Genomic DNA, 23095 nt, shown 5'->3' with positions numbered 1-23095 from the left:
CCCAGCTCACCTTCAGCTGTTGGTAAACTACTAGAGTCTATAATATCAGATGAAATTACTAAACACTTGGAGAAACACGAGTTAATCAGGAGCAGAGATTTCTAAAGGGCAGGTCATGCTTCGCAGCTTTACTGAATTCTTTGAAGAAGTAGCAGAGTGGATAGGTAAAGGAAAGGCAGCGAGCTTGGTGTGATAGGGATTTGCAGAAAGTATTTGATAAGGTATCATGTAAGAGGCTTATGGAAAAGATAACGGCACATAGAATTAAGGGAATGTAGCCACATGGATAGGGAGATGGCTGAAGAACAGAAAGCAAAGGGTAGTTTCTCGGACTGGAAATTGTGGTGAATGATGTTCCACAACAGAAATGTGGTGGTCACTTTTATTTAGTATAAATGATCTGGACTTGGAAATTGAGGGAACAAAATCCAAATTTGGTAGTAACCGCAAATTGGAGAGTACGGTAAATAATGATAGGCTGTTTCCACTGATTGGCAATTAAAAGTGTTGTAAAACTATGCCCCACGTGGCTCAGCAGTGAGGGCCTGAGCCAAACAAACCAGGAAGATTCCGGGTTCCTCCCTGGTTTGTGCTCAATTAACTGACCTAAACTGGGGTGGCAGTAAGGGGGCTGCAATTGCCCCATTGGTTAGAAAAGGGAAAATTGTCTGGGGTCCAGCTCCCAACTGCTAACAATAATTGTGATTAGAATTAAAAGGGAGGTTAGAAAAAATGCCTACACACAAAAAGAATTTTCTACCACAAACCGTTGTTGAGGGAGAGTCCATAGGTATCTTTTGAAAATAAATCAGATAGTTGCTTAGAAACAGAAATACAAGAGGGAAGCAAGTAGGATTGAACTAGATGGCTTATATGGAGAAAAATGCAGGTGCAGACTTAATGAGCTGAATGGCTCATTTCTGTGTTGCAACATTCTATGATTCTGAGTACTAGAATATGCTGTATTTGCAGCAATTCCACTAAAGTTTGGCAGGTCAGAGGGTTATTCTTGAATCCTACAGGAGGACCAGAACGACATCGCAACACAAGCGGAAGCAGAATGTGGAGTCAAATTGTAACAACGGACAGCACAGCTCCATCTGTACTGTACCTGGCAATTCTGGAAAGTAAGTTAACTGTGACTTAATGCCTTAATAAATATTGGTTTATGTGTCTACCTCCCAAACAAAATAGACAGTGGAGTGCAACAGATGACCATTTACCTCATCACTAGAGCTATTCGGTAATCACTTAGAGAGTATAATGAAAGCACCAAGTGCATAAGCAGCTCACAAGGGCCACAAGAAAAGACTCTTAGCAATGGCAGGCATTCTACAGTAGTCTTGGATTGGGTCAACTACCACAAGTATCCACCATAAACTATTAAAAAGAAACTCTGACTAAACATTTTTTTAAATAGCTTTGTACAATAAAAATATTGGTATTTCTCATTGCTTGGATGGATATATACCTCCATCTCTAGTGAAATGCAATATTTTCACAACCCATGGACATGCCACATTGCATTCACAACTTTAGTTGGATCCACTTGTTGGATAAATATATCACACCATTAGTCATGGAAAATGTAAACAATCATTCATTTGTGTGAGCTGTTAAGTGACTGTTAGCATAGGAGGGCGTATTGAACACTGCAGAATGCAAAATGCAAGAGGCCAAAAGTAGCTACCAGATAAACTGAAACCATTTCTCCCCTCTTCCATTCACACACACAGTTTCTCTCTACTGTAAAATGAAGTGTTAATCAAATATCTCTTAGCCCGGACAATTCTATTTTACTACCATGTGTGGCACACAGGGATTCAAGACTAAGTGCAGTAGACAGGTCAAGCTGGGTTAGAGCGCTGGTGGACAGTTGAACCCACCTGGGAGAGGAGTAAGGGGTGGGGAAAAGAGGAGACAGTTGACAAAGCACAGGGTGGGGAGGGAGAAACGGCTGGTTTTTTTATTCATTAGTGGGATGTGGATGTCGCTGGCAAGGCTGAGAAGATGGTGGTGAGCCGCCTTCTCGAACCGCTGCAATCCGTGTGGTGAAGGTGCTCCCACAGTGCTGTTAGGTCGGGAGTTCCAGGATTTTGACCTAGTGGATTTTGCTGAAGTACAGTACGGTGGGCGAAGGGCTGTGATGGGCAATGGTCATGGGTGGTAAAGGGTGGGAGGGGGGGTTCCAATGCTGCTCAGTGCAGAGAGGTTGAACTGCCTTAAAAGCTGCCTAGTTGATTGGGATGGGTGTGGAGGAGCCCTAAGTGTGGTTCAGTGGAGGGGTGGGGTGGGGGGAGAAAGAGAAAGGATGAGCAGCAGGAGAAGGGGGAAAAGAGTCCATGGTGCTTGGGTGGATGTGTAAACGTCCAGATATGCTGCTCAGTATGGGGGTGAGGGAGTAGGAGCTGGTGCTGCTTAAATCCGGGGTCAGAAAGATAATTACGAGTCCGTATTGCTGCTCAGGAGGGCCTGGATGTCTGGATATGCTGCTCAGGGGGTAGGGCAGGTCAGTATGCTGCCCAGTTAGAGGAAGTGTTCACAAACCCTTCCTAGTGGTTTGTGGGCACGGATGAGTGGACATAATGCTGTTATAAGGGGGAGGAGGGAAAGGAGTTACAACAAACTGCTGCTTGTAGAGAGCTCCTAAATGGATGGCCAAGTGTAGGAGGTTCTGAGAGCCAGTGTTGGTGAGCTGCAGTGTGCAAGGTGGGAGGCCTACGTAAGCGGCTAGCCTGCCTTAGAGAGGGTGCATGAGAGAGTTGTGCAGGTTATCGTCGAAATCCCATGGGCGTGGAGAACTTCTGAGTTGCCATTGGGTTGAAGGGCCATTCTGGGGAGTGCAGGGAGACTAAAACGACTTTGGTAAACAGGGGTGCTAAGGTGGGATGCGGTTCAGGGGATCTGACAGGGTCCAAAAAAAAAAATCTAAATAGTTTCAATTTCAATTACAGACTTTAATACTTATTTGCCATCTTACCTATATCAACATGGCTGCTGTCTCAAACACTGAGGCAGTTCCACAGTGACATTTCATAGCCAGAGCCTTCAACTGCATACAGATTCAATCTGTTTCATAGAAACATAGAAAATAGGAGCAGCAGTAGGCCATTTGGCCCTTTGAGCCTGCTCCACCATTCAATATGATCATGGCTGATCCTCCATCTCAATACCATATTCCCGCTCTCTCCCCGTACCCCTTGATGCCTTTTGTGTCTAGAAATCTATCTAGCTCCTTCTTAAATATATTCAGTGACTTGGCCTCCGCAGCCTTCTGGGGTAGAGAATTCCACAGATTCACCACCCTCTGAGTGAAGACATTTCTCCTCATCTCAGTCCTAAATGTCCTACCCCGTATCCTGAGACTGTGACCCCTCATTCTTCTAAACTCGAGTGAATACAGGCCGAGTCGACCCAATCTCTCCTCGTACGACAGTCCTGCTATCCCAGGAATCAGTCTGATGAACCTTCGCTGCACTCCCTCTATGGCACGAATATACAGTTTCTGGTATTAACTCTCAGTATCACCTACTGTTTTAGCAGCTAATGTTACTTTATATTCAAAACTGAAAACCCCTTTCACAGGCGTAACTAATATTGCATTGAAATGTTTTTAATGGGTTTTCCCCACAGAGTCTGACAGTTTTCAATGAACTACTAGAACCCACTCAACAGTTTTAATATATGATAGCTGACATAGCTCTAACTTGAAGAAAGAAATTAGCACAATGGTAATTACAGTCCATTTGAAAGAAAATGGACATCACCCACTGATTTCCTTCGTACAAGTCTATTAGTCACTTGGCTAAATTAAAAAGTGGTAACAGAAAAATCTGCTGAGGTGTCAAGTGGCACTGACCAAGCATAATTAAAACTGGATTACCTTTTTACATAAAATTGCACTTTCGTCATTTAATGTTGTGGTATAAATGTTTTGTATTTGCAATATCTTACCCTAGTAAGAGCATTTAAAGATAATTTTCCACGTGACCTCCTGATTTATCTAATTGGTTTCTCATTCTACAACCAAGTTTCTCGGCTGATGTACAAGTCAAGGATTCACACATTTAAGCTCCTCTGACACTCACGGCAAAATATAAAAACCTCAGGTCAACCAGCTGGAAATCATCAGGTGGAAGAATTAAGGGTGATTTGATTGAGGTTTATAAAATAATGAAGAATTAGACTTTGTTTATGTAGACCAATTATTTCAATTAAACTGGTTAGTGAGGATCGGGGTCACGCTTACAAGTTATATAAGGGCAGAACAATGTTGGATGTTAGGCGGTTCTTCTTTTACCTGAGAATAATGGACCTGCGGAACAGGCTGCTGGTTTGATCGGTGAACGCTGATTCTCTGAATCCCTTCAAGCGAGAGCTGGGCCTGTTTCTGTCTGGCGTGGAAACGTAAAGCAGGGCCAATGTGATCTCCGAGATTAGATTCGATCGCCTAAGGGGTCGGAAAGGAATTTGCCAGTTTTTCTTTCCCTAATTGTCCTGGATTTTTATTTGATCTGTTTTTTTGCCTCTCCAGGTAGATTACATGGCCCTGGGCAGGTGGGGAGTGTCTGTATTGTGGTGCACAAGGTATCACAACTGTGTGGGACAGACTGGATGGACCAGTAGGTTTTTTTCCTGTCCATCATTTGTATATGTTTGCATGTTCAAATTAACACCATATGCAACAAGAGAGTGTCTAACCACCTCCCCTTGACATTCAACGGCATTACCATCGCCGAATCCCCCACCATTGGCACCCCATCCACCACCCTAAACGTTCACCCCCTCACCACCGGTGCACTGTGGCTACAGTGTGTACCGTCCACAGGATGCATTGCAGCAACTCGCCAAGGCTTCTTCAACAGCACCTCCCAAACCCGCGACCTCTACCACCTAGAAGGACAAGAGCAGCAGACACATGGGAACAACACCAACTGCACATTCTCCTCCAAGTCACACACCATCTTGGGGGTCACCATTGACCAGAAACTTAACTGGACCAGCCATATAAATACCGTGGCTACAAGAGCAGGTCAGAGGCTAGTGGTTGTTGGAGGCCAATCATCTCAGCCCCAGGACATTGCTGCAGGAGTTCCTCAGGGCAGTGTCCCATCTTCAGCTGCTTCATCAATGACCTTCCCTCCATCACAAGGTCAGAAATGGGGATGTTCGCTGATGATTGCACAGTATTCAGTTCCATTCACAACCCCTCAGATAATGAAGCAGTCCGTGCCTGCATGCAGCAAGACCTGGACAACATCCAGGCTTGGGCTGATAAGTAGCAAGTAACATTCGCTCCAGACAAGTGCCAGGCAATGACCATCTCCAACAAGAGAGAGTCTAACCATCTCCCCTTGACATTCAATGGCATTACCATCGTCGAATCCCCCACAATCAACATCTTGGGGGTCACCAATGACCAGAAACTTAACTGGACCAGCCACATAAATACTGTGGCTACAACAGCAGGTCAGAGGCTGGGTATTCTGTAGCGAGTGACTCACCTCCTGACTCCCCAAAGCCTTTCCACCATCTACAAGGCACAAGTCAGGAGTTGGAGACTTGTGCTCCAGAACTAGCTGGGCCTCGAGCCAAGCTGTTCCAGTACAGCCGCAACACTGGCATCTACCCGACAATGTGGAAAATTGGGCAATCATCTCAGCTCCAGGACATTGCTGTCCACAAAAAGCAGGACAAATCCAATCCGGTCAATTACCGCCCCATCAGTCTACTCTCAATCATCAGCAAAGTGATGGAAGGTGTCGTCGACAGTGCTATCAAGCGGCACTTACTCACCAATAACCTGCTCACCAATGCTCAGTTTGGGTTCCGCCAGGACCACTCGGCTCCAGGCCTCATTACAGCCTTGGTCCAAGCATCGACAAAAGAGCGGAATTCCAGAGGTGAGGTGAGAGTGACTGCCCTTGACATCAAGGCAGCATTTGACCGAGTGTGGCACCAAGGAGCCCAAGTAAAATTGAAGTCAATGGGAATCAGGGGGAAAACTTTCCAGTGGCTGGAGTCATACCTAGCACAAAGGAAGATGGTAGTGGTTGTTGGTGGCCAATCATCTCAGCTCCAGGACATTGCTGCAGAAGTTCCTCAGGGCAGTGTCCTAGGCCCAACCATCTTCAGCTGCTTCATCAATGACTTTCCCTCCATCATAAGGTCAGAAATGGGGATGATCGCAGATGATTGCACACTGTTCAGTTCCATTCGCAACCCCTCAGATAATGAAGCAGTCCAACCCCGCATGCAGCAAGACCTGGACAACATCCAGGCTTGGGCTCATAAGTGGCAAGTAAAATTCACGCCAGACAAGTGCGAGGCAATGACCATCTCCAACAAATGTAAGGAGTCGCACAACACCAGGTTATAGTCCAACAGCTTTATTTGAAATCACAAGCTTTCTGAGCTTTGCTCCTTCGTCAGGTGAAGTCCAGTCCATCACCGGCATCTCCACATCATGGCTCACATCTCCAACAAGAGAGAGTCTAACCACCTCCCTTTGACATTCAACGGCATTACCATCGCCAAATCCCCCACCATCAACATCCTGGGGGTCACCATTGACCAGAAACATAACTGGAGCAGCCATATAAATACTGTGGCTACAAGAGCAGGTCAGAGGCTGGGTATTCTGCGGCGAGTGACTCATCTCCTGACTCCACAAAGCCTTTCCACCATCTACAAGGCACAAGTTAGGAGTGTGATGGAATACTCTCCACTTGCCTGGACGAGTGCAGCTCCAACAACACTCAAGAAGCTCGACACCATCCAGGACAAAGCAGCCCAATTGATTGGCACCCCATCCACCACCCTAAACATTCACTCCCTTCACCACCGGCGCACTTGGCTACAGTGTGTACCATCCACAGGATGCACTGCAGCAACTCGCCAAGGCTTCTTTGACAGCACCTCCCAACCCCGCGATCTCTACCACCTAGAAGGTCAAGAGCAGCAGGCACAAGGGAACAACACCACCTGCACGCTCCCCTCCAAGTCACACACCATCCCGACTTGGAAATATATCGCCGTTCCTTCATCATCACTGGGTCAAAATCCTGGAACTCCCTTCCTAACAGCACTGTGGGAGAACCTTCACCACACGGACTGCAGCGGTTCAAGAAGGTGGCTCACCAGCACCTTCTCAAGGGCAATTAGGGATGGGCAATAAATGCTGGCCTCGCCAGCGACGCCCACATCCCATGAACGAATAAAAAAAAAGGCACAGGGACATCTTGATGACTATAATAGTTCACCCCTAGAAGGTAAAACTAATTAAAATGTAACAAAATAAATGAATATTGAAAAAGGAACCTTGGAACAAATCACAGTAAAATACAACAATTCAATGGAATTGACAGTAACTTACGACCACAAAAAGAATGTACACGTACAGCTATCGTCTGCTTTCATAACTAGCCAGGAGCATCTTCATTGCATAGGTGGATCTAGCCCAAAAGTATGATGAAACAACACAGCAATGTTATGTGGCAACCATGTCATTTTTCACCTCAGGTTACAAAAGTGACTTCTATTACACATTAATGAAAGAAAGACACCTATCATGAACTGGAACCCATCAACAAGCTCCCTGTAACTTCAGGAGGGAATTTTTTTTCACACTACTGCCCTCAGCAACAGTCACAGTTTACACATTTACCACGCCTCATTCCTCAGATCAATACAGTGATATCACAAAAGACATCAAACAATCCTTATCCACCATGGCTACTGGCAACATTCCACAGACTATCAGTCGCCTTCCTCTGTTTTGATTGAGGATGATTAACAGCCCATCAACCTCTCAGAAAGGCCATACACCTGCTGCTCCTGGGTTTCCAATAACAATCCAAATTAGTTATCTAGATAGCATTTTTCTGACAACATAGTAATCTTAAAATAAAATTGAATGTAAAGAAAAACAAAATTGCAGTTTTACTAATAATTGCTGCAAAAACAACAACTGCTTAGTATCTGGGGAGCAGGGGTTATTCATTCAAATAATGAATAGCCCCCATTTCAGTTCACCCCAACCTTCCCCCCCCCCAAGTCTTGGAAGAGATCCCCTTCGCTGAGCTACTTTTCCCCCCTTTCCTAATTCACTTCTTCCTTTCTCAACTAAATTATGTATTTTGGACACCAAGGGAATCAAGGGATATGGAGATAGAGCAGGAAATTGGAGTTGAGATAGAAGATCAGCCATGATCTGATTGAATGGCGGAGCAGGCTTGAGGGGCCTACTCCTGCTCCTATTTCTTATGATTCTTATGTAAAAAGTAAAAGAATATTCTCCTCTCCCCGCTCCAAGAGCTCACGGGACAGTTGCTGTTCCGAGGTGCTATTCCACAGCATGTCCGAGAACCAACTCAATTCAAACTCATAGCTACACAACTGGCAAGGATTCATTCCATTCATGCCCACAATGGTTGTATTCCTAAACCCAACCTCTGGGTGAAAATGAGACAGTATATTCCCCCCCACCCGCTCCCCTCAGGGGCACCCCTGCTTCAGTCTGCAGGGAGGGAAGTATTTTTTCTTCTGATATGGTCGAGTGGATGGGGGAGGGGGGAATGTTATAGTGTGTAGACTTTCAGCTGGGGTGGGGGGGATGGGAGTGGTGCCAAGATGCCTCTGGGTGAGGGGCTGGATGAGGCACGACTTGTTTCTCAGTAGGTGAGGGGGCGCAATTTGCAGGTAGAATTTCTGCCCAGTTTCGGGGGGGTGGGGGGTGGTTTGCAGGACTCCAGGACTTCTTCTCGGAGGTGGGGTACTTTGTGTTCTGATTTCCGCTCCATGGTGGGGATTCCCTGATTTTAGCTCAGTTGCTGGGGATGGGGTGGGCGGGAGGGGTGGTTGTGGCCTCATTGCTGGTGTAGTTGGGGAGGGGTTTCTAAACTTGTTTCTGCTCGGTCGGAGGAAGCTGATGGCTGTACTTCACTCGGTGGTTGATTAAGAGATTTCGGCATGGAGGGGAATTGGCAGTTGATTTCTGCTCATGCATGACGGGTGAGGTGTGGGTTGCCTGATTTCTGGTCAGTGCGTGCTTTGCCGGGAAGATTGTACCATGCTTTCTTGCTCGACAGGCCAGGGGGACATTGTGCTCAGTGAGGGTGCGACCTCTTTTCAGTGCGGGGAAGGGGTAGAGAATGTCAAACAATTTGCACACTTCCACTCTGACTATGGGGCGACGAGAGGTCTCTGATTTCCTGGTGTAGCAGGGTAGTTTGGCACTTTGCTAATCCCAATCACTCTGTCACAAAGTGGTACAATATGGGATGGGATGTCATGCTACCAATCTCCACTCTACCATTAGGGAGCGATGCCACACTATTCCACTATTCCACTTAGCTGCCAGCATTATTAATTGGAACCAATATTCTTGCTGCTTCCTCCATTTACTGGTACTTTTCTGGGCTTTGAAAGTCATATTTAATCTGAGTTTGCACGTTAACATTTAATCATTAAAATCACTGTGTATTTAAGTTCAGTGTTGGCGCAAAATGATTTGGGCTTCGCACCAACACTAAACTAATAGTGTAAATCTGGAGCCAGGGCCTGACTGGACACAAGTGAAGATTCCCTGAAGAAGGCAGTCTTTGGTAAGACCAACTTTGTTTTTGTAAATTTCAAAATATACTTTATTTTATAAAATTTAAGAATACACACAGTTCAATGTCGATATCATAATTACAATTCACAAACAATACAATACCGATCATACACAATACAATTCCATTACTATAATTTAAAACACAGTACATAACTCCGAAAACATTCTGTACAATTCAAGGGGGATGGCCTTACACAGTGGCCTTTCCCCATAGAGCCATTGCGTAGGCCGCACCTCATCTCAGTGCGTCCCGCAGCACGTACTCCTGGATCCTGGAGTGTGTCAGTCGGCAACACTTGGTCATGGACAGCTCCTTCAGCTGGAAGACCAGCAGGTTCGGGCAGACCAAAGGGTCTCCTTCACCGAGTTGATGGTCTTCCAGCCGCAGGCGATATCTGTCTCGGTGCATCCCGGTGAACAGTCCGTAGAGCACAGCGTCCTGTGTTACCGAGCTGTTGGGGATGAACCGGGACAGATACCAACACATCTCTCTCCACACCTTCTGCGCAAAGGGGCGGCCCATCAGGAGGTGGACGATGGTCTCCTCCCCGCCACAGCTTCGAGGGAAGCTCGCGGCAGCGCTGAGAATCCGTGAATGTTGGAAAGGCCGCACTGGGAGGGACTTTCTACATTCTGGTGCCTGTTGGTCAGTTCTGGGGACGAGACATTCTGTCAAATGGCATCGACCATCTAGTCGGGGAAGAAACCGATCGAGTCCACCCTTGCCTTTCCTTGCAGGGCTCTCAGGACATTTCGTGTCAATCACTGCCTGACACCTTTGTGGTCGAAAGGGTTCCTCCTCAGGAACTTCTCCACCTGGGACAGGTGAGGGGGGATGGTCCAGCTAGATGGGAGGTCCTGCACCTGCTCGGCCAGCGTGGCCAGACCCAGCCTTCTCAGTGTGGTGGACAGGTAGAAACTCAACACATAGTGACACTTGGTGTTTGCGCACTGGGGCTCTACACACATCCTGAGGCAGCCACACGCAAAGGTGGCCATCAGGATCAGAGCAGCATTGGGGAAGCCCTTCTCCCCTTTGTCTGGGGGCTTGTACATGGTGTCCAGTGGACGCGTTCTACCTTAGTCCTCCAGACAAAGTGGAAGATAGCTCGGGTGACTGTGACGGCGGAGTTGTGGGGAATGGACCAGACCCTAGCCACGTACAGCAACACCGCGAGTACCTCACATCTTACCACTAGGTTCCTGACGGTTATGGAGTGGGATCGCCCCAGCCACATACCAGACTTCTGTTTGGCCTTGGCGACCCGCTTCTTGGTGCAGGCCAGGGTTCCCCCGAACCAGATCCCCAGCACCTTCAGGTAGTCGGACCTGACAGTGAAGGGCACAAAGGACCGGGCCTCCCACCTGCCAAAGAACATGGCCTCACTTACTGCGGTTCACTCTGGCCCCCAAGACCAGCTCGAAAAGGTAACAGATGCCCATCAGTGTGCAGACCGATTGCTGATCAGAGCAGAAGACGGTGACGTCGTCCATGTACAGGGAGGCCTTAACCTGAGAGCCTCCGCTGCCTGGGATCGTCACCCCCCTCTGATACCTGCATCCTTCATGATGGGCGCAGCAACGGCTTGATACAGCACACGAGCAAGACCGTGGAGAGAGGACAGCCCTGCCTGACTCCAGATCTGATCGAAAGCTCTCTGACTCCCACCCACTGATTAGGACTGCACTAAGGATGTCCGCGTAGAGCAGTTGGATCCAATCGTGGATTCCCTCCCCAAAACCCATTTTGGAGAGCACGTCCATCATGTACGTATGGGATATTCTAACGAAGGCCTTCTCCTGGTCCAGGATGATGAGGCAGGTGTTCACCCCCCCTGTCCTACACGTAGGCAATCGTATCCCTGAGCAGCGCGAGGCTATCAGAGATCTTCCTGCTGGGTACAGTACAGGTCTGATCCGGGTGGATCACCCACTCCAGAGCAGACTTGAGCCTGTTGGCGATGGCCTTAGACAGAATCTTGTAGTCGACATTTAGCAAGGAAATGGGTCGCCAATTTCTGATTCCTTCTCTCTCCCTCTTCCACTTATAGATAAGGGTGATGATGCCTTTCCTCATGGACTACACCACATGGAGTGTAAATCTAATGTGGTTTCAAATCTGGTTTCCAAAGTCCTCAGGAGTCCATTAAACTCAAGCACTTTGTAACTGCACCTGACCTGAATTTAAGTGTTTAGATTCTCCATTATCTGCTTTCTAAACATACAAATTTTTAAACTGTTTAAAGAGAACTCCGTCCATGTACATATATAAGCATGCACACAGCTCTCTCCTGGTCAAGAATAATACTTCTAGCCAGGTAATGTGAATGCATTTCTGTCTCTCTGGAACCCAAACTGCAGTCTAGTGAAAATGCACACTTAAAATTTCTGCTGCCTCAACCAAAGCTAATGGAAACATTAAAGATAGGAATTTTGTTAATCTTTAACCTTCAAAATACTATAACAAGGCAGTTAAGCAGTTTTCAGGCATCATAAAAGGGTTCAGGAATAATCTTCCACAGATAGTAAGTACTACGTTACTTTTTAACCAATATTTTAAAAAGTTTTTCACTGTACCTGGTTATCACCGTGTTTATCACATGCAGGAACATTCTGACTCTGGTGAAACACATTCTGGGATAATATCTCTAGGCACGCTTAAAAAAACTGATAGTGTTTTTTCTATAATCACAAAAGCTAAGTAGTGCAATTACGTCAGGTCAGTAAAGGCACTTGTTGTTTATTTCATTCTGGGTACAATCTTAATTTCAATTTAATTCTGAATGCCACACACTGGCTTTTCACATGTGTAAAGTTACAGTTCTGTAGGCAATGAAATCACTCTTATCCTTGGACATTATCCATTACATAGTAATATTCAAAAGGATGATGATGTCATTGTAAAAAGTATTTCAAGAATGAGATTAATGATGGAATTATGTCACGGCACTATCTCTTGTGCTTCAAAGTGTCTTTCATGTTAGTTTAATTTCTATTTTTCTCCTATCCTCCCCTAAAGGAGATAACTCGTGTTGGGGAATGGCTTCATGGGCAATGGTAATGCCCTGGTGATTTGCTCAAGTGGCCATTTTTCACATCAGCCTAGACCACACACATACAATTGTAGTGCAGTCATTGGAAAGCGTTAGGGTTAGGGTTAGGGTTAGGGCCCTAACCCTTGCTGCTTTCTATGCTCCCCCCCCCCTCCTTAACCCACAGACATATAGGCCAACTGTGGTGCTCCCTTCACCAGCCAAGCTGAGATCAGCTAACAGCACAAGCCAGGGTATGAATTTGGGGCCTTCAGCTATATGCAGTGTGATACGCCACTGTGTGGTGACTGTCCCACTGGACCATATTCATTTTCTTTTTTAAAAGAAGCCAACAGTAAAAATATTAAAACTACATTGTAGATGATAGGGCACATGACAAGTGTCAGCTTGGCTCAATTGGCAGCAGTCTTGCCTTTAAATCAGAAAGTTTTGGATTCAAGCCCTACTCCAGGACTTCAGTGCATAATTTAGACTGGCATTGCAGTGCACTACTGAGAGAGTCATATTGTGAGAGGTACCATCGTTTGGATGAGATGTTAAATCAAGGGCCCATTTGCCTGTACATGGGGATGGAAAATATCCCATGCCACTATTGGAAGAGCAGCAGAGAGTTCTATCGGTATCCTGGCCATCATCCCTCCTTCAACCACCACAACAAATACCCATTAACTGCTTATTCAACTCACTTGCTGTTTTGGGAATCTTCCAGTTTGCAAACTGGCTGTGGCATTTGCTTACACAACAGTGTCTGCACTTCAAAAATAATTAATTGAATGTGACGTTACTTTGGAATGTAATAAGGTGCTGTATAAATCCAAGTTCTTTCCTTTCACATTTTTACTTTGGCATAAAGTTTCTCTCTGCCATCTGGGTTCTCCAGTATATTTGAGCAACTAATAGCTGCGGGTACGCAGAATAAAACTGGCTATAATTTGACACTAAACAATCTCACAGAAAGATTACAAGGATGGCCAGTGCAGGAAGTACAAAAAAATTAACATATCCTCCCCATTTATCTTTTTAAAGAAAATCCATGCTAATACACTGTGTTGTAGAAACTTGGGCATTGTGACAGGCAAGTTGTTAAAATGGTTTATTCCTGGAACTAAATTACTAATGATAACCCCCCGCCCACACACACCTTAAAACGAAACTGTTTAGGAGCTGATCGCAATCTTGTGAATTCTCATAAATTTATAAAGTCCTAAAAATACCCTGATAGTTCAACAGGCAAAGACACCGATTGGTGCAATATGAGGCTGTACACACCTGGAAATCCTCATGTCCAATCTCGATTTGTTCTGAGTTAGCTGACCTGACCTCAGCTGGGGCTGTTGCCTCAGTGTCCCGCTGCCAGAGAGGGAGGAATATTAGCAAGTTTTCCAGCTCCTGATTGCTATCCTGTGAGCCCTGATGTAAAGTGCACAAGTGTGACATCCACTGAAGACAGGATTGGGCTTGGCTGTGATGCCCCCAAAGGCCGAATAGCCGACCAACACTATCTGGCAACACTATCTGAAGAATGGCAATATATCAGAGGATAGGCAGCACCTGTACAACCATAACACGAGGCAATGCCTTCATGAGAAGTGTGTGAGGTGGGACAGTGGCTTTGATATCCACAGTCGGGGACAAACTCTCCAGGCCGCTCCTTCATTCAGTTACACGAAGCGACAGACTGCAATTAGTTTCCCCACAGAAAACCTAAATGGGGGCCTAACAACCACTGAGAGATTTTTCAGTTTGGCAGTTACCCATAGCAGCATCTGTTGTCAGAAAGGACAAATACAATGACAAAATAACTCCAGCTGGCAGCCTTCCAGCCCGTTTGATCAACAGTTATCGGTTTAGTAACTGCTGTCACTGAAACAAAAATCACATCCTCAGAAGTAATTCGACCGTCTCATTCAATCCCTTCAGTCGAAAGATTTTTTTTAAGTGAACCGTATAAAATTAATTTTTTGTATTTAAATGCGAATGAAAAGTAAAATGTTGCTATTTCACAAAAGTCAAACAAACTTAAATCCAGCCCCAGCTCTGCCCTGTCAGTTGACAGAAGCATTATCGCCCCGGGTGTTGTTTTTCTTTCTCTAATACAATGGTAGATGATATAATCTGCTGAGCTGCTCATCCCACTATTTACATAATCGTTGCTTCGCCCCCTATCGATTTTTATTTTTCGTTCCCAAGACAAACACTGCAGCAACTTGGTTACATAACAACACATGGACCAAATGAGCCGGCGAGTTTCACATGTGGGTTTCACAAGAACCAAAACTTCCTGCTTTTTAGAAACTGACGTGCAGAGCAGCGTCATTTGTAATTCCAGAACAACTTAAGCCAGATGCAGCATGCAAATACAAACGTTTTAATAGCAGCCACGCCGAATTATAGCAGACAGCATAATAAACAATCACTGGTTCTTACCTACTCGCTATCACCCAGTCGGTGAAACTGACCAGGGCTTCATCTGAGGCTGACCAGGACTAAAAATTAAAAACAATTAAGAGAGCGAGAATTCTTTAGATTTTGCATAACCCGCAAAAACAAAACTCTCTTCAATCCGTAAACTTCCTGGTGATACAGGGTCGGGGTTGAACTTAATGCCCTTAAAGTCTACATTAACGATTAACGGAAACAGACAATGCCTTCAGCACCAGAGGAGACGGGCGCGGTTTGCGAAGGCAGGGACAGCCCGTGCTTGCCTTGTACTCGCAGGCACAATGAATGAGCAACATTTAACAGCAACGTTTCAGCACCAGCCCGCTCATGTCCCACTGTAAGGGGCTGGGAAGATAGCGACCAGTCAGCGTGGGCAACCTGCACTCTACGCCTCCCACTCAGTGTGGTCCGTTGGTTGTGGGGGACTTGTTCAGTTCCAGAGATAAAGGATGGCGGGTTATTTGAGAGACTATTAATTTATTGGGACCCAAGAAATCAAATGAGGCTGTTATTACAAAGTAATTGTAATAGTGGGTAATTACAGTGGGTGATTTTTAATCACTGATTGGGGGGGGGGGGGTTGAATTACATAATTCATAGAATTACTTCGAATTTTACAGCAGAGAAACAGGCCATTTGGCCCAACTGGTCTATGCCGTGTTTATGCTCCACATGAGCCTCCTCCATCCTTCATCTAACCCTTTCAGCATATCCTTCCATTCCTTTCTCTCTCATGTGTTTATCTAGCTTCCCCTTAAATGCATCAGGCGCATGGGAACAACACCACCTGCACGTTCCCCTCCAAGTCACACACCATCCCGACTTGGAAATATATCGCCGTTCCTTCATTGTCGCTGGGTCAAAATCCTGGAACTCCCTTCCTAACAGCACTGTGGGAGAACCGTCACCACACGGACTGCAGCGGTTCAAGAAGGCAGCTCACCACCACCTTCTCAAGGGCAATTAGGGATGGGCAATAAATGCCGGCCTTGCCAGCGACGCCCACATCCCGTGAACGAATAAAAAAAAAATCTACGCTATTCACCTCAACTACTCCTTGTGGTAGTGAGTTCCACATTCTCACCACTCTCTGGGTAAAGAAGTTTCTCCTGAATTCCCTATTGGATTTATTAGTGACTATCTTATATTTATGACCCCTAGTTCTAGTCTCCCCCTCAAGTGGAAACATTTTCTCTACCTCTACCCTATCAAATTCTTTCATAATCTTAAAGACCTCTGTCAGGTCACCCCTCAGTCTTCTCTTTTCTAGAGAAAAGAACCCCAGCCTACTTAATCTTTCCTGATAAGTATAACCTCTCAGTTCTGGTATCATCCTAGTAAATCTTTTTTGCACCCTCTCCAATGCCTCAATATCCTTTTTATAATATGGAGATAGAGCTGTACACAATACTCGAAGTATGGTCTAACCAAGGTTCAATACAAGTTTAACATAACTTCTCTGCTTTTCAATTCTATCCCTCTAGAAATGACCCCCAATGCTTGGTTTGCCTTTTTAATGGCCTTACTTATCTGCGTTGCTACTTTTAGTGATTTGTGTATCTGTATCCCCAGATCTCTCTGCTCCTCTACCCCATTTAGACTCTTATTCTCCAAGCAGTATATGGCCTCCTTATTCTTCCTACTAAAATACACCAACTCACACTTATCTATATTGAAATTCATTTGCTAATTAAATGCCCATTCTGCAAGTTTATTAATGTCTTCCTATATTTTGTCACAGTCCTCCTCGGTATTAACTACACCCCCTTGTGGTGTCGTTCGCAAATTTTGAAATTGTACTTCCCATTCCCAAATCCAAATCGTTAATGTAAATTGTGAACAGTGGTCCCAGCACCGATCCCTGTGGAACATCACTTCCCACCTTTTGCCAGTCTGAGTAACTACCTTTAACCCCTACTCTCTGTTTTCTGTTTTGTTGCCAGCTTGTTATCCATTCTGCTACCTGTCCCCTGACTCCACATGCTCTGACCTTAGTCATGAGTCTATTATGCGGTACCTTGTCGAAGGCCTTTTGAAAATCCAAATATATTACATCTACTACATTACCCTTGTCTACTCTTTGTTAATTCTACAAAGGATTCAATAAAGTTGGCCAAGCATGACTTGCCCTTCTGAAATTCATGCTGACTATTCTTTATTATATTTTCGGTTTCTAGAAGCTTTTCTATTACATTCAGTCTAGTTTTTAGTGAAGGGAGCCAGCAATTCAACTGACAAACCAGTTAACAGCCATGCACCTGTCCTTGAGATCTGATAGGGGTGTTCAAAATTATGATAGGTTTCCATAAAGGAAGAACGACCTCCACTGGTCAGTGAGCCAAGGGCATAAGTTTAAGATCATCACCAAAAGAACCAATGGGAGGCTAGGAGAATTTTTTTTATGCAGAAGGTTCTTATGACATGGATACCTTACCAGCGATGGAGGCAGAATCTATAACCGCTTTTGAAAGGGAAGTGGATAAATATTTGAACAATATAAGATAAAAAAAGGGTATGGGGAAAGGCCGGGGGAATGGGACTAAGTTTCTTTCAGAAAGCCAGCACAGGCACAATAAGCCTCCTTTTGATGATGTAACATTTTCTGTTTCTAGGAATAGACAATGTCGGGCAGCTGGATATGATCAGTGGGAGCAGCCTGTTACCACATTTGGTCACTTTACTGTGCTTTTTGGCTATAAAGCAGAGTCTAACAGGATTGCACGTGAGACTGGCTGGGTGCTCTAAACTTGCTACCAGTTTTCTACATTATAGGAAATGAATTAATTACATTTCTGTCCCAACTAAAGTTGGCTTGGATTTGGACAGTGTGATATGCCTTCCAGAGACAGGACAAAGGATCAATTACCATCAGTCTACTGGAGTTCTCACAAACAGCCAAAAGCCACATCACAGCAACATATCATTCAAGAATTAAAAATAGATTCGTGGTTGCGTTAATGTTTTTGAAGCTGGAACAGGCATGGAAATCCCTAAACTGCAGTCAGGTCCTATATAATTTTTGGGATGCTTCTCCTTGTGAGGAGATAGATTGTCAGAAACCATCAGCTTCTGGAACTAAAAGTTGTGGATTTTTCCAGCAGGCCTACATGGTAATTGTAAACACTCCCCTGTCAGTTTGTTGGCAAAATCAATTTCATGAAAAAGCAAAACGACTAACAACAGCTCAATGTAGGTAATCATTACAAAAGTTTAAAACCAATACATATACATGAAAAAAACAGAGCAAGTGAAAGCAATTACCTTTCACTTCTGTATTTATTTTAGGTGAAGATCCATTGGCACAGCAATCAGTCCCCACAGGGATCAAATATTGTTTTGTCTGTGGAAACTAACACCATAAATTAACTAGAGAGCTCAGCTTGGAAACTGGAAACCCTGCAACTTATCACCAAGGTCACTGATTTGCAGTTTTCATGGAAAAAATGTACAGAATTGTGCAATGTGGCCACCAAATCATTAGCAAAATCCTAAAAAATCCCATAGTCTCACAAAATAAAAACAGAATTCAACTTACTCAGTCAATGTGAACCAGTGACTCTGTTTATCGCCATTCTTTAATAACCTGTGTTTTGAATGAAAAACATCTCTTTGGTGAAAAAATATTTTCATTTCTAAAATATACCTCTCATAAATGTCTCAAAACGCTTCACATACAATGAGTTAGTTTTGGAGTGCAATGCCTGCTGTTATGAAGCCAGGCATGGCAGGCCATTCTGTACCAGCGATATACAACCAACAGCAACTAAATGAACACCCAACCTTTTTTGGTGTTATTGGTTGAGAGAGGAATGTTGAACACCACCAGGGAATATAGAGTTTGCAGAGGTTGTGCACGCAGCATCAGTCATAGAAACATCCCTTTGTAGATAGCAAAACCAACAGGACACCAAAATAAAATGTGTGGTTATTTACTTAAGAAAAGTGTAAAGGGGACAGTGAGTAATGGGGGCAGAAAAACCAGGAGCAATGTAAGAAGGAAGAAATGGAAGCTTGTGTTTATATAATTCTTTAACCTATCTCTCAAAACATTGCAGAACAATGAATTACTTTGAAGTGGAGTGACTGGTGTGTAGATAAATACAGCATCCAGTTTTTACACAGATCCACGAAAATTAGCAAAATGAATGATCAGTGAATGTGTTTTTGGTGATGTTGCTTGAGGGGGGGTTGTTGGCCAGGACATCAGGTGAACTCTGTGGTGATCTGTGATTTGTGCCATGGGATCTTTAACATCCACCTGAACCATAGGAATATAGAGAAACACTTGTGGCTTAGTGATAGAAAGAAACAAGATTGGGGATTAGGGTCAACAGAAACTGCTCAGGATACTGGCAGAGAGGATCTACTCAGTCTTCATACTGTTTGGGGCAGAGAGAAAGACATCAGCCAGGGGAATGGGCCACCAGCCAGGAAGAAGAGGCACAGTACTGGTATGAGAAGTGGTACTGATCCTGGCAGTGATAATCTGACCCCCTAAGTTTTGTCTGCCCTCCCCCCATAGCCTATTAATGTCCAGTGCTGGGAGACTGCAAGTGCAGGATAAAAATCCTTCCTCTTCCCCATCACAAAATAAACCAATTCAGCAGGTGCGGCACATTCCCATTTTAAAAGAATGCTTTCCAGGTATAATTTGGGAAGCACGAAACAACTCTATTGCCATTCCAATAGGTGGTGATATAAACTGTTATTCTGGACATTGCCTGGTGACCACTTGCCATTGAGATCAGATGCCAACTTGATTGTTGGTGTTGGTGACTTCTAATTGTGCAGGAAACCTTAAAGGATAGACACACTAATGCGCACAACTGATTTTAAATGGATCATTTTGAAACAAAGTTTACGACAACAGTTTCCATTTATATAGCACATAGAAAAACCCCAAGCAGGGGTTGGTCTGGTAAACTTCAGCCCAATCTTGGACACTGCCATTAAATACAATACTAAATTGTGCAACACAGCAAGTGCACATGGACTATTGTACTGCTTACTGGAGTGATAAAAAGATTAATGAAAAGTTAAAAAGGCAAGGATATCCTTGCAAACAGAATGCTGAGCTATATTACCAAATCAGTAGTGTTTAAGTTTGAGGATGTCATGCTGAAGCTCTATAGTGCAGTGGTTAGGCCACACCTGCAACATGACATTCATTTCAGGGGCACAGGAGAAACATCCAAACCTTAGAAGCTCCATTTTAGGGCTGGTAGGTTGGTATTAACTCACTGAATCCCACTAAACATTCTTGAAGCAACCACTAGTAAAATACTGCACGACCCATATAAACTAAAATAATTATTTCCAGGTTAGACCAGTATCTTTCAACTTGGGTCCATTCCGCAACAGAGGGTAGAATATCTGCAGGGTTCACCCACAGTAACTTCGGTAAAAGATCGACGGAATCCCTGGAGGAGCGGCCTAAATGGGGTTTCTGCTAATCTTCCGCATATGATACAATGGGAGATTAGGAGAATTCCACCCCCAGATGTTGTGCGATGCCCAGCAGTCGTGGAAAGCTTTGAGTGAACCTGTGGGGACTGTATGCTCATATTCCATGATCACCCAAAGCTCTGAACACAGGCAAAAAAGTGGAGACACCACCCCTGGTGATCCTACACAATTTGCACCTTTACACTGTGGCTTTTGCTAGGTCCAGGCTCAGATCCATCAGGAATTCTCCAACCTACTCGTACCACAATGAGTGACCAAAGATGAACTAATATGAGAGAACAATCTAACCAAATATCGAGCAGTCATTTAAATAACGAAAAAGGGCCTGCAACCTTGGCCACTGTAGGAATATATGAAATGTCATTTCGTCCTGACCACAGAACAAACACATGGGCAGGACGTCAGTGAAATGGCTCAAATAATAGTTCAAAGTCACTGTTCTGTATAACACTCTCCAACCTAGGTCTCCAGCGATGCTGGGCAGTATCAAGCCCTGGAGGCAATGCAGAGATGAGTCACAAGACTGATCCCAGTGCCAGAGAACTGAGTTATGAAGAAAGGTTAGAAAAACTTTAACTCTTAGATCTTGAAAGGAGGCAAATGAGAATGGACCTTACAGTACAGAAATGGTATAGAAACGGTTAATCCTGAGCACTATTTCAAGTTAAACCATGACTACAGAACAAAGAGACATAAGGACGAATTGATCAAAAGGCAAATTCAGGAGTGATGTTACGATACACTTCTCCACACAAAGAGTGATCAATACCTAGAATGGTCTTCAGTGGGGGAGGCAAAATCTCTGGAATCATTCAAATTGCTGGATGCCATAATGAGGAGGGTGTGCGGGGTAGCGGGGGGGAATTGCAGGTTTCTGTGAAAGGGTGAGCTACATACGCCGAATAGCCTCCCTCCTCCATACTTATCAATGTGAGGGTAGGCCGTGCAGTGACCCTACATCATTTTGTGGGTGGTTGTCCCTGTGATAATAGAGCTATTTTATATATACAAACGCACAAGTGCCCTGCTCATTCAACAGGAAACAGATACTTATGCACAAGGCATTTCTCTAAAGGTGCAAGAGCAGTATTTACCTGTGAATGGACCGCCCGTCAATAGTCGACCCTGGTCACTGATCCGCTGGGAGCCTGTGCTGTTGCTGCGGAGATTCTGCGACCCCGCACTCACCGTAATGTAAAGCAGCAGAATCGCAACACAGACTGATACAAATTACAACGCGATCTCTGCAACAATTCACATCAGCCTTTTCACTTTGTAAGATCAGCAAAAAAAAGTGATCATTATCCAACAGGACTACCTCAGCACTTTACACTTACCATCATCTGGGTGGGTCAGGCTCCTAGGTGCAAACTCGCCCCCTCACTTACATACACCGAGAAAGACAGACCCCAGGCTCAAAACACTCGCTGCGAACGCTCGGATTGTGCACTGACTGACACAAGAGTCAGATCGCGCTCCGGAAAACTGAAATGAACTGAGAGAGGGAGAGTAACGTGACCGTCTGAACTCCACAACAGACACCTACAGGAAGTGAGGGAGACATCATCGCACTCCATGGGAACAATAACTGTACCAAAACAGAAATGATAGAAAACATGTGGCGGACAGACCACACAAAATAAACAAATTCAGTTTGAGTTGGCTTGCACCCTGACCGTCACACTCAGATCTCTTCAGAGATTAGTAAATAGAATTAAAGCATTGTGCCTTGAACTTTAATTCGCTCAAAGCAAATAGAAAGCTTACTTTGGGCAGTCATATAAATTCAGATTTATATCCGTGTGTACTTGGGCTTCACTCCTTTATCTATCCAAATAAAAAATGCATTAAAAGTATGTGATTATCTGTCTTTTTCTCAAATCCAAATGGACTCTTTTTTTAAAATGTGATGCTCACCAGTACAGTAACAAAGAAAGAATGACTTTGAATTTACATAGCGCCTTTCACGTCCCTGGGATGCCCCAAAGCACTTCACATGACCAAATCAAGATCCCTACAGGAATGAAATAATCAGTGGTCATAATTTGTGATCACAAAAGGCGCCCTGGTGCTACATAGGCCACCCCACAGCTGCCATTACTGCAACTCAATCTGTGCTCAATTTCAATTAAACAAGTAGTCAGCTCCCCCAGATTTCTCTGTAAAAGAATTGTTCATATTACTGTCCTCACATATAAGACTTGATGTATTGTAATCAGTGCTATGGGTTTCATTTTCTCATTTGTAACAGAAGGAAATACATTGCACCAATTAAACGACCCTTGATGTTTGCAGTTCACCAGCATGTTCAAATGAACCAATCTTTCCCCTATCATTATGTTGCTCTCCAGTTTGCTACTTAATAAATACTGTTAAATTGACAGATTGAGTGTTCCAATGATATGATCCAAATTGTTGGAAAGAGCATGCACTAATATCTGGCAAAATTCTGTCCATTATATTCCATTCTGTTACAGGTGAATTTTGGCAGTAATTACATTCTGAATGGAAGTAGGTT

General features: G+C 44.5%; 1 protein-coding gene across 1 annotated transcript in view; it reads right to left on the bottom strand.

Annotated features, from left to right (window-relative positions):
• Positions 1-22067, bottom strand: part of LOC137321190 (MOB kinase activator 3B) — a 158963-nt gene extending 136896 nt beyond the window's left edge. The window contains exons 1-2 of the mRNA XM_067983474.1: positions 21915-22067; positions 18647-18694 (exon numbers count right to left, since the gene is read on the bottom strand). The gene's annotated coding sequence lies outside the window, so the exon portion shown is untranslated. The remainder of the gene's footprint in view (positions 1-18646; positions 18695-21914) is intronic.
• Between the last annotated feature and the right edge of the window lie 1028 nt (positions 22068-23095).

Source organism: Heptranchias perlo, chromosome 4 (assembly GCF_035084215.1).
Source record: "Heptranchias perlo isolate sHepPer1 chromosome 4, sHepPer1.hap1, whole genome shotgun sequence".
Taxonomy (NCBI): domain Eukaryota; kingdom Metazoa; phylum Chordata; class Chondrichthyes; order Hexanchiformes; family Hexanchidae; genus Heptranchias; species Heptranchias perlo.
The sequence above is the reverse complement of the archived record's forward strand: the minus strand, read 5'-3'. Positions and strand labels throughout refer to the sequence as shown.